The sequence below is a fragment of the Lepidochelys kempii genome, chromosome 1 (assembly GCF_965140285.1).
Source record: "Lepidochelys kempii isolate rLepKem1 chromosome 1, rLepKem1.hap1, whole genome shotgun sequence".
NCBI classification, from domain to species: Eukaryota; Metazoa; Chordata; order Testudines; family Cheloniidae; genus Lepidochelys; species Lepidochelys kempii.
In genome coordinates this window covers 110,631,467-110,644,382 of record NC_136380.1, presented here as the reverse complement: position 1 = coordinate 110,644,382, position 12,916 = coordinate 110,631,467, and positions in this window count along the sequence as shown.

Below are 12,916 nucleotides of genomic sequence, written 5' to 3'. Positions count from 1 at the left end.
GAAAGATGCTTCATTACAGCACATAATAGCCTTGAATAAATAAATCAACATCAACCTATCACACATCATTATCAAGTCCTGCAGTTACCATTTTGTGGGGGATAAAATATATATATATAAATATGAAAAGAACCTTAGGGTAACTTGTTTTGATATTTTCTTCAAGCGAGAGAATCTCCACTTAAAGCAAAACCAAAAAACAAACAACAGTGATGAGGGAAAGCTTCTGAACCTCCTCCTGGCAATTAGAGCCTGGAAAGACTCTTTGCACTCACTGAACCTACATCCATCTCCTAAACCGATTTGGACCCAAAGCTTCAAGGGGAATGGGGGAGACTCTATCATTCAATATATTGTATTCTCCTTGGCTATTCAAATAGGGCTGCATTTTCAATAGTGCCTGCAATTAAGTTTTTCCCATGTATTGTGTGCATATTCAAGGAAAATATGCTCATTTGCTAAAGGTGGACTAATTGGTCATGTGGTGAATTGAGAGGCTAGTAAAATGTATGAGTGTTGCATGTGCATATATATGCAGGCAGAAATTCTTTGATATACCGTACAGTCACATGGAGAGTGTGATTGCCTACTTTTGTGTGTGCTTTTCTCCAGATTTAATATTGTACATTCCTACAGGAAAATTGTTTGCCTGTGTAAATACCGCCTTCTTATAGTGATGTGAGGTCTCTCCCCCAGGGATGTAGGTATGTTGTGAGGTAAATACCTTATTTGGGGATGTTCATATCAAGTATATCCAAAGCACATTAGATATTTAACAGAGCTCAGTATCAAGTAGCACATCATAACATTGTTGTCGGATTTTGTGTCCACCTTTTAGATAAGAATACAAATGAAATCAAGTAAGGGTAATATTCAGTCCTATTCTCCCTGTCCCCCACCAAAAAAGTACACAAACCCGTGGGCCTTTTTGAGATTCTCAGTCGCAGGTTTTGGGTAAAATTTTTAAATTAAAAACAAAACAAAACAACAACCCTCCTTAGGTGAATTTTGAAGTCTAAGTTTTTCCAAGTATCTGAGAACTTGTAGTCAGCTCCCTCTGGCCAGAGGGATGCAGTTGGATAAGGTGACATTAGATGTGAGCTGCTGCAGAACTATGGTGGCTGATGTAGCCCCTTGTAACCTCATTCCATGCTGGGGAGAACAACAGGAGGGATCAAACAAGAATGATAACCCTGAATTTCTGCTTTTCTCAGCCTGCCTTGGCTATGCTGCCACATTCCGTTGGCACCTGCCAAGCAGGAGAACCCAGTGGAGCTGAGGTCTGTATCCCATAAGGGGTCCTCACACTCAGATGTCTTCCCGAATCCCGCTGCCTTCCCTTGTTCAATGAAACCAGAGCAGTTTCACTGCCAAGAGAGCCTCCATGACTGTGGAAGATGGGACAGGATTTCCTCATTAAGAAAGAAAATGCGTTTGTTTTATGATGCGGTGAGTTTGAGTCTCTTTGTGCCCACTGATTCTCACTTTAATCTGCTGATCTTTTCTCATGTGAGTAGATCTGTTGAAGTCACAAGACTACTCACATAGGTAAGGGTTTGCAGGGGGCCAACAACAACGGGGCCAACAACTCGCTCTCTACAGTGGTGGTAAATTAGGAAGCTCATTTTGCCTTTTGATCTGTGTAAGGGTGTTCCTCTTAATTCCTTTCTGATTTAAGCTTTATTCCTACAAGTTATCATTATTAGTAAACTTTTTCTTTCTTCTAAAGTTGTATGAACATAATGGACATTTCCCACATAAATTTCACTGGATATTTCAGAAATTGCTAAATTGAATGATCCCCGCCCATCTTCTTTGGCCAGTTTGGGAGAGCTATTTTTGAATGTGCTAGAATGTATGTCAGTTATTCATGCTTACCTAGGAAAACCGAATTAGTGATCAATGTCTCTGCACAGTTCTTTGCACTCCTTTCACAAGTTGTGTAATAGTTCATAATGTTGAATCGAGGGCTGTCAAGCAATTAAAAAAATTAATCACGATTAATCACGTGATTAATAGCACTATTAAACAATAATAGAATACCATTTATTTAAATATTTTTGGATGTTTTCTACAGTTTCAAATGTATTGATTTCAATTACAACACAGAATACAAAGTGTACAGTGCTCACCTTATATTTATTTTTATTACAAATATTTGCACTGTAAAAAACAAAATAAATAGTATTTTTCAATTCACCTAATACAAGTACTGTAGTGCATCTCTTTATGATGAAAATTGAACTTGCAAATGTAGAATTATGTACAAAAACATAACTGCATTCAAAAATAAAACAATGTAAAACTTTAGAGCCTACAAGTCCACTCGGTCCTATTTCTTATTCAACCAATCACTTAAACAAACAAGTTTGTTTACATTTGCAGGAGATAATGCTGCCCACTTCTTGTTCACAATGTCATCTGAAATTGATTACAGGCTTTCTCTTGGCATTATTATAGCCGGTGTCACAAGATATTTACATGCGAGATGCCCTACAGATTCATATGTCCCTTCATGCTTCAACCAGCATTCCAGGGGGCATGCATCCATGCTGATGACAGCTTCTGCTCGATAAGAATCCAAAGCAGTGCAGACTGATGCATGTTCATTTTCATTCTCTGAGTCAGATGCCACCAACAGAAGATTTTCTCTTTTGGTGGTTCGGAATTGATGGTTTCCACATTGGAGTGTTGCTCTTTTAAGACTACTGAAAGCATGCTCCCCACCTCATCCCTCTCAGATTTTGGAAGGCACTTCAGACTCTGAAACCTTGGGTCGAGTGTTGTAGCCAGCTTTAGAAATCTCACATTTGTACCTTCATTGTGTTTTGCCAAATCTGCAGCGAAAGTGTTCTTAAAATGAACAACGTGTTCTGAGTCATCATCTAAGACTGCCTATAACATGAAATATATGGCAGAAAGTGGGTAAAACTGAGCCAGGGACGTACAATTCTCCCCACAGGGGTTCAGTCACAAATTTAATTAAACCCATTATTTTTTTAATGAGTGTCATCAGTATGGAAGCATGTCCTCTGGAATGGTGGCCAAAGCATGAAGGGACATATGAATGTTTAGCATATCTGGCACATAAGTACCTTGGAAATGTGGCTACAAAAGTCCCATGCAAATGCATGTTCTCACTTTATTGTGACATTGTAAAGAAGAAGTGGGCAACATTATCTCCCATAAATGTAAACAAACTTGTTTGTCTTTGTGATTGGTTGAACAAGAAGTAGGACCAAGTGGACTTGTAGGCTCTAAAGTTTACAATGTTTTGTTTTTGAGTGCAGTTATGTAACAAAAAAAAAATCTACATTTGTAAGTTGCATTTTCACAATAGAGATTGCACTACAGTACTTGTATGAGATTAACTGAAAAATACTATTTCTTCTGTTTATCATTTTTATAGTGCAAATATTTGTAATAAAAATAATACAAAATGAGCACTGTACACTTTATATTGTATTTGAAATCAATATATTTGAAAATGTAGAAAAACATCCAAAAATATTTCATACATTTCAATTGGTATTCTATTGTTTAACAGTGTGATTAAAACTGTGATTAATCGCAATTAATTTTTTGGAGTTGATCACATGAGTTAACTGCAACTAATCGACAGCCCTAGTTGAAACCCTTATGAGGATAAGATGTTTGATATTTGGTGAGATTTTCAGAAAGACTCGATTTAAGCCTTCCCTCCTCGATATTTATAATCCACTTGTAGCATTCAGAATTACTTCAGGATCCGTCTGTTCCTGTAGTTTAGCACTACCAAATTCTTCCCTTCAGCAAAACCATATGTCCCATCTTGACTGCATAAAGACTTGAAATTCCTCCAACTTTACATCCTCATGAATGGTTTGTCTCCTTGAAGATCTTTGACATATTCATCGTTGATTTCTCAAACCATGGTATAGCGATGTTTAAAAGAATTGCAAACCATATCTGAAACTTGCTTGTCAATGATCATTTTCCTTGCAGTGTCACCTTTCTCAAGCCATGTAGCACAATAGCATTCTACTCCCCTCTGACTTCTTTCTGAGGATCTGAAAGTACTTTACAGAAAACGATTTATTTCTGCAATAACCCCATGGGGTAGGCAAGTGCCATTTTGGAGGTGGCAAAACTGAGGCACAAAGAGTGGCTTATGTAACTAATTACACAACTCGAACAGTGATTTCTGCATATTGAATACTAAAAACACTGCTGTGAGCAATCTTCAAAACCTCATCAGCACAAATAAATATCTTTTACAGCTATTTATTTATCAAATTTATTTATTTATCAAACAATTATGAGCAATATATTTGTAAAGCTAATGATCAGGCTGAGGACAATTCACAGGCAGAAGGGCCAGATCTGACAAATTGTTCGTAATGAATAATTCAGCCAGTTCCAAGAAGGGACTCAATGGGCCAATCTCAGTCCTAACACAATCAATAGCAGTTGTTCCCAAGCCCAAACTTGGCTAAGTTCGGAGGTTTGAGTTTGTTCACCCTACAAAGCAAAACTCAGCATGTGTGAACCCACAGAAGCGGAGACGAAAAAAGTTTTGCGTTAAATCCCTGAAATCCCAAACTGCTGAATTTTGGAAAAGCTCTTGCTGCAGTGCACCCTGTTTGTGAGTCAGCAAGCAGCCCACCACAAGTCCGTGCTCTCTTTCTCTGCTTGCCAGGGACCTTCGGGAATAAGAAACAAAGGAAGAGCGAGCAGATACGGTGCCACTTTCCTCTTGTTCCTACTTCTGATTCTCTTTCTTTTCAGTGTTAGCCAGGGATACTTCAGTTTTTGGGGTAGGAAAGGTGAAAAGGTATGTACTTGCCAGCTGTGTGACTTTCCCAGCAGAGAAGCATGGAGCCAAATTTGGGCCTGGCCATTGTGGAGAATTTAACTGAGTGAGAGTCCTGTGGAATTTTTAAACTAACCTGTAGAATTCTCGAGCAGGGATCATATTTCTCTATTAAAAGAGGTAAAACTGTTTAAAAATTCAGTGGGAAGGGCATAATTCTCGAATAAGTCCTATGGATATTTTGAGTGATTGCTCCACTACCTTAATTTCTGTAGATCTCCAATGATTTCATCCTTAAGTTCCACAGGACTTTTCCAGAAGGTGATGGAAGTGAGTTGTAACTCCACTGGGTACAGAAAAGTTGCAGTTACTTGCACCTTGTCTGAATTTAGCCCATACTCTTTATTTGTTCCACTAGTATGTTTGCCAGAGGCCTTTAAGAGTAAGAAATAAAGGAAAAGTGAGCAGATGCTCTGCTACTTTCCTCCTGTTCCTACTTTTGAGTCTCTTTTCAATGTCACACAGGGAGCATTGTATCTGTATTGGTGACTGAATCATCACCAATTGAATATCCCCTGACTTTGATTGAATGTCTGATTTAGGCTTTTCCTGTTTGACACATAGTCAGGCATGGAAACGTAGGGCTTGTCTACACTTGAAACACTATAGTGGCACAGATGCAGCTGTGCTGCTATAGCACTTCAGTTGTAGATGCTCATTACAGGGATGGGAGAGGTTCTCCCATTGCTGTAGTTAATTCATTTCCCAGAGAGGCGGTTGCTAGGTTGAAGGAAGAAATCTTCTGTTGAAGTAGCACTATCTACACTAGGGGTTAGGTCAGCTTAATTACATTGTTACGGGGTGGGGGGATTTTTCACACTTCTGAATGACATAGCTGGGTCAGTTTAACTTCCATGTGTGGAGCTGGCCTTAATCTAGCAGCTGAAGCACTTGGCCAGAGGAGACAAGCCAATTTACTAAAGGAGGATGCACGCACTTTGTTCTCTCATGTTACAGTGCTTTGCATATGGTAATTCAGAACTGATGCTTTGAAAACTAACTTTAGCCAAGCAGATTCCACTGACAGATCCACAGACACCTAAACCATATCAGTTTCACTTCACACACTACTGTAGACTGTAAATACAAGTGGTAGGATTTTTACTGGAATGAAAATAGGAAGCTCTCCTACAATTTAGCTGCCTTGAGGAGTGGCAAGAATCCTAGAATCTATGAATAATCTATATTGTGTCTGGAGAGGGCAATTCAGCCAGAGATGGTAATTGGCTTGGTGTAATGGTATATATCCTATCATCGTATAGCATAGCTATCAGGGCTAAAATTGAGAGAATCACAACAAAATCCATGCTATGACTATTGGGAACTGGGATTTATTCTCAGTGACAGAAACTTAGCATCTTCCTTTAGTTTTCTAGCAGCCTTCCAATATATAGAAAAACTCCCACTGGTCTATAGAAAAACCATTTTAGTAGCACTTGGAACATGCTACATAACTCTCTAAATATTGATAACTAATAACATTAATAACTCTAAATATTAATAACTTTGAAATTTGCTCTCCCTTCCTTTCTGTTTCCCCCCAAATTTACATTCCCTGGGTAAAACTGAAAACTGATTAAATGGTCATATGTAGATATTTTTGGGTATAGGAGATCATTGCAATTAATAAAATCATGGGTTGTAAGAACAAGTAATTTTCATAATCTGTTATATTTGTGTTACTTAGAAGGCCCATAAAGAGAATTGCTCACATGTGCACCATTAAATTGCTCCCCAGTTTGTGGCTGAGATGCAATTTTCCTTGACCTTATATTAGCAGGGTGTTCCCCCGTTCGTCTCCCCCTGTCCCTACTTAATACTCCGTAGCATCATCAGATAGGGTGTGGTGGGTGCATCTCAGAAGATCAACTTCCTATGAGTGAAAAGTCATTAGTCACCCCCGGTCTTTCCTATCTTTCTCATGCTCTGTGCAATGCATAGTAAAGTCAGATGGCCCTGGGACACTGGCCCCATGCTTCTCATTAGAAGACTTCCTGAAACAATTTGGCAGTAGAAACAACACCGGCTAGCGGATGCAAACAGTTAAATTCTATAGTCTACCCTGCAGCTGCAGAGATTAAGCAGAAATGGAAATAGGACTTGAAAATGGAGCTGTCAGCTGAGGAATGGGAGACTGTCTGGAATAATGTGAAAATTGCTGCCTGTTGATTGTGGATCTGAAGAGCTCTTCTCCCCCCCCCCCACCCCTGCCTTCCCCAAAGGAGCCTAACTAGCTATTATTTTCTGGACCCTGGCACAATTCTTTTTAATTTGGACTAAGCCAGGAGAACAGTTGCAGGGACTGTCAAAAATATATGTATGCCTACTGACCAAGGGGCTACAAAAGCCATACCCTTTTGATCTAAGACATGAAATACTCTAGAACGGATTCTGGAAAACAGCATCTTCCCCCTGCATACAACCTCATGTATTTGATCTGACAAAAAAAACACGTGATTCCCTCTCCAGTGTTCAGGTGGTTGATAAATTCTCTCCCCATGGACAAAATGATCAAAGGAGAGAGATATGCTCTTGTTCCTAGTACCTGCTTGATCTAATAAGTACTGCATAGAAGGAGTTTCTTATCTCTGGCAGAGGAAACACGTGGTATGAAACACACACAGGTATGTTCTTAAGATGAATATGGAGTCCCTTCTCTACCTGAAAGAGGAAAACATCCACCTGCTAATCTTATGGTGCTTTGTCTTCTTTTCATTCCCCGTTTTTAGACTTTGTGTTTATCATAGAGAACCATAAAACTGGAAGGAACCTCAAGAATTCTTCTAGTCCAGTCCCCTGCCCTCATGGCAGGACTAAGTATTATCTAGACCATCCCTGACAGGTGTTTGTCTAACCTACTCTGAAAAATCTCCAATGATGGAGATTCCACAACCTCCCTAGGCAATTTATTCCAGTACTTAACCACTCTGACAGTTAGGAAGTTTTTTCTAATGTCCAATTTAAACCTCTCTTGCTGCAATTTAAGCCCATGGCTTCTTGTCCTATCCTCAGAGGTTAAGAAGAACAATTTTTCTCCCTCCTCCTTGTAACAACCTTTTAAGTACTTGAAAACTGTTATCATGTTCCCTCTGTCTTCTTTTTTCCAGACTAAACATATTCAATTTTTTCAATCTTCCTTCATAGGTCATATTTTCTAGACCTTTAATAATTTTTGTTGTTCTTCTCTGGACTTTCTCCAATTTGTCCACATCTTTCCTGAAATGTGGTGCCCAGAACTGGACACAATATTCCAGTTGAGGTCTAATCAGCACAGAGTAGAGCAGAAGAATTACTTCTCCTGTCTCGCTTACCACACTCCTGTTAAAATATCCCAGAATGATGTTCACTTTTTTTGCAATATATCTATACATGATAAAGGGTGTTTTTTCTGTTTTGCCACAAACACTAACACTGGATCACCATAGACCATGGAGAAAAACTTCTCCTGTGTCTACCAAATATGACAGGCCTCAGCTTCAGCAATCCTCCTGGGGAGAAGGTGACAGGAAGAACATAGATGATTTCTCTCTCTCTACCATTGCCCTCGCTTCAGAGATTGAAGTGAGCTAAGAGCAGAGGCAGCCTTAATCTCACTTCTCTGTCTGACATGTTTCAGGAAAGTAAATAATGAGCGGGAGGAATCAGATCTCTAATGAAAGTGTGGTAGCTGATAGTTACAGAAGTATTTTGTTCAGAGCCATCCTCAGTTGTTATTAAATACAAGTCCATGGAAATGGAACATCTGAAGTATAGTCTGGGGAAGTACTTTCTGAAAAAGTTCCCAGCTATCTATTACAGGAAGATCTTCCTGCAGTGAGAGAGAGAGACTTTCACATCACTTGAAGAAAGGGTTATGTAAGAGAGGGAGTTCCCTATTTACTTTGACCAATTTATTTGTACTAGGTTCAGCTGAGATAAGACGTCTAGAACCATATCTCTTTGGGAAAACCAAGTCTCTTATGAACGAAGTTAAGCTTTTGGAGCAGAGAGTTCAGAAGTACAGTAAAACCTTTCTGATGGGAATTCTGCAAAGTAAGCCAGGTTCCTTATTGGAAACAAAAATTGAATCTGGAGAGTGGAGGGAAAAGGCCTTGAAAACAATGGAGACCTCTTCCTATAACATGCAAAATTTAGAAAAGAAGGGAAAAAAAGGAAAGAAGAGAAACAGGAATGGGTTCTGTATTTTATTTTCCATATTTATCCATACTGCTCTCCAGATTTTCTGATATTCCAAAATTTTAAAAAATTAAAGAATTCTAGTCTTGAGCTTTTGTGCAAAAACGAACTATTTAATGATAAATTAAAAGTATCTAGCAAATATATAAATCAGGCATGAAAGATTAAACTCCATTTGGTATGTCACATGTCAATGTGTCTCTCTAACATCAGAGTCCTGGAAGTGGATATACCAGGCATTAGGGAATCAGCAGAGAAAACGTAAGTGGTATGAACATGAAGGATGTGTTGTTGTACAGCTCTAGAGAGGAAGGGACCATTATAGCACAAAGGAGTCAACTGTAAGGGACTTATTTCACTGTACCCCAGGTAGACATGGAGTAACATTCAACTCTGATGCTGTAGCTAAGGTCTGTAATATACATAAATACCCAATTGTGTTTTCAAAATCAATCGTGTTGTCTTATGATATACAATATAATGAAAAAGAGAATGGAGTGCCAAGATAGTGCTGTTAATAGAAATATAAGCTAGAAGAAAGTGGATGAACGAAAGATTGGAGGAGGTATGGTAGGACACCATGAATTAGTTCACAGAGAAGTACATATAATAAAAAGTCTGTTAGGATATCCTGGATTATGGGAAGTGGTTGGTTGAACCACACTGGGAATGACACAATTAGGTGGTTTTTGGCAGCTGAGAGACTGCGTTGCGTATCAAATAATGTTCAAGTTACAAATCCGTGATGAAGGCTATGTCATCTCTAATGCCACACAGAATTTGACTAGCTTTTAGAACTAAAGCTTGGTTAGCTTTCAGAATTAAAGAAAATGCTTCCGAGACTTCATTGTCTGATTTTTCCGTATTGCTCTCAGTGAGATTGAGCTGATCATGGAGATGCAATGGTGCATTGAGGTACATAATTGAATCTTTGCTTCCTTTGGTCCCTCTTCAAGAGAACTGGACAAAAAAAGCTTCTATGTCTCTGCCATCCTTTATCAGAATAGATTAGCAGGAAGTGGAGATCTGTGCTTTCTTCCATGAGCTTCTATCTCAGTAAGGGCGTTTGGAAGGATGTTTAGATACTTAGCTGGAGGCTGTTTAAAAATCTAGAATAACAGATTAGAGAGAAGAGTTTGTGGGAAGGGAACTTGTAATTGTCACTTCATACTCAGGTCATATACCCCTTTTTCTGCCCACAAAGGCCCTCATCAGCCATTCTTTGGCACACTCCAGAGGAAGCCAGTAGCCTTTTCCATGAATATGATCTGGTGCCTGTGCAGCATATTCTCCACCTTTCTCTACTTCCCTAAATCAGGATCTAATTGTTTCTGAGTGCACCATCCAGCAACTAATATCCAGTTCAGTTTGATATTAACCAACGACATTTTTATTGGCATTTTCATAGAGGGGAAACCCATACAATTAAATGTAGCTAAATATATACTCTCATTGGCTAATTATTTCTAGACTGGTGCTAAATGTAAAATCACAGAATTCTTGGAAATTTCCTGGGTAACAGAAACTTGTATAATTGCTGACTTCTGTCAGACAAGAATAGCATTATAGCAGGCTGCTGTGAAGGAGATTCATCCAAATGAATGAATGTTTTGAGGCTTCACCTTCTAGTGACACGCTCCTCCTTTCCTAGAGCAACATCTGCCTTTTCAGAAGGTAATTTCTTCTTGATGTGATGTCTGCTAACATGGAACCAACAGGCATAGCCTAAACTGAGAGCAGATTCTGACCAAACTTTATGAGCCAAATTCTCCACTCAGTGGCGCTTTTGTCTATCTGGCATAACTTCAGTGAATTCCTTGAAGCTATTGGCTTTATGAAGTAAGGAGACATACTCTGCCAGCAGTAGTCTCTAGAGTCATGGTGCCTCCAGGGGAACAGCCAGTGTAAAGCTCTTAGAAGAGGTACAGCAGGCATTCATTTTATGTAGCATCAATTCTACTGGCTAGTTAAGAGGGGTGAGAGGCCGTCCTGCTGAGGGCATGTGGCTAAGCCTTTGACGAAGCTACTACTACTGTCATTACAGGGTTGAAACCTCATCCCTACCCATAGTGCAAGGACTGCAGTTGTGACCAGTCCTGGCAGAGTCACAAGAGGAAGGGGCACTCTTCTTCCCAGTTCACTCCTACATAGGGCAGTGCACAACTGAGACCTTAATGGTTTTAACAATGAGGGTAATTAACCTTTGGAGCAACTTACCAAGGGTTGTGGTGGAGTCTCCATCGCTGACAAATTTTAAATCAAGATTGGATGTTTTTCTAAAAGATCGGCTCTAGGAATTATTCAGGGGAAGTCCTATGGCTGGTGTTCTACAGGAGGTAAGACTAGATGATCAAAACGGTCCCTTCTGGCCTTAGAATTTATGAAAATCTAACTAAGGGAATTAAAACAACTGGATTGATGTGACCACTCTAGTGCCTACAATTGATAGATATTAATTGCAAAGTCTTGCAAAGAGATCATATGTGAAATGTGAGAGAATAAAATATTGTATTAAACTGCATCTACAAACAATTCTAGCTATGGTATTTTTCACTGTACTTTTCCTATGATAATTATAAATAAGGAGCTATCTGCTGAAAAGTCAGAAACTGAGACAATAGAACGTAAGTAACTAAAACAAGCCTTTGTAAAAAGAGCTGGCCACATTTTTATTTTTTTCAATGAAACTTTTCATTGATGTTTCAAATTTAAATTAAAAGAGGTTGTGACACTTTGGGGTTCAACCCAGACCAGTAAGGGGTTGTGTCAGAACCTGCCCTGAGATTCTAGGTGCCTTAAATGCTATGCTGCTGGGGCTCACCGCCCAGACACCAATAACCAACAGTCAGACATGTAGCTCACACTCTGGCTTCCACCACCCAGATCCTTTTTGCAGAGAGTCCCCAAAACCCTCCCTGTCCTGGATTTCCCCCAAACCACTTGCTCTGTGGTGTCCAGACTTCTCATTGAACACTTACAGAAGTTATTACATTCGCTACTCCTTTAAAGAGACAGTACATTGCAGCTTCTTATCATAACTAGGGTTAACAATCACTCTATTTTAATCAAAGCACTGAACTTATAGTAAAAGTAAAACAAGTTTGTTAAACAAGGAGTCATTGGTTTAAGTAATACCACGTATAAGGTGTAAAGCTAGAAAGGGTAACAAGCAAACAAAAGTAAAAATACACTTTGAAGATTAAAACCTGATTTAACAAACTAGAGTCTCTTGTTCAAAGAAATGTTTCTCACTAAGTCTCTTTTGCCAACCTGGCTGACCAGACTCTCTGGCCAGGACCCTTCACCGAACTCAAAGTGCTCGGTTCCTTTGTCTCCACAGGTGAAGGATGTCAGAATGGCTTTTCCTCCCTCCTTTTATCTTCCCACAGTTCATTAACCCTGCTTCAAGGGGCAGAAAGGCTTCCTGGGGGTGCAGGCTCCACCCCGCAGTGAGATTATTAAGTGGTCACCTTTCCCCATTTACCCTCCTAATAGCTTTGTTTCCCTTGCATGTAAATGTGCTTGGCTTTGGCGTTGGTCACATCTTGCTTAATTTCCATCAGAGACACCATTCAAACAAGCGGAATCACGTTCCTGTGTCTGGAACAGACATGACTTAGGCATTGCTTGCCAAATACATTTTCAGAACATATTTCCAGCACATATTATAAAATTATTTGTAGGTTTACCGTGGTAAGTCACACAAGACTATTAATGACCAATGAATTATTATTTTTTCAGTGATACATTACATGCTATGTTTTAGGTAGATATCACGACAATGGTGTGCCAACTGGCCTTAGGATGCCCTTAGGGTCACAGAGGGATAAATGTTTTTAAAAGCATTTTGCAAAAAAATGCATCCCATTTTACAAACCGCTACAGAGC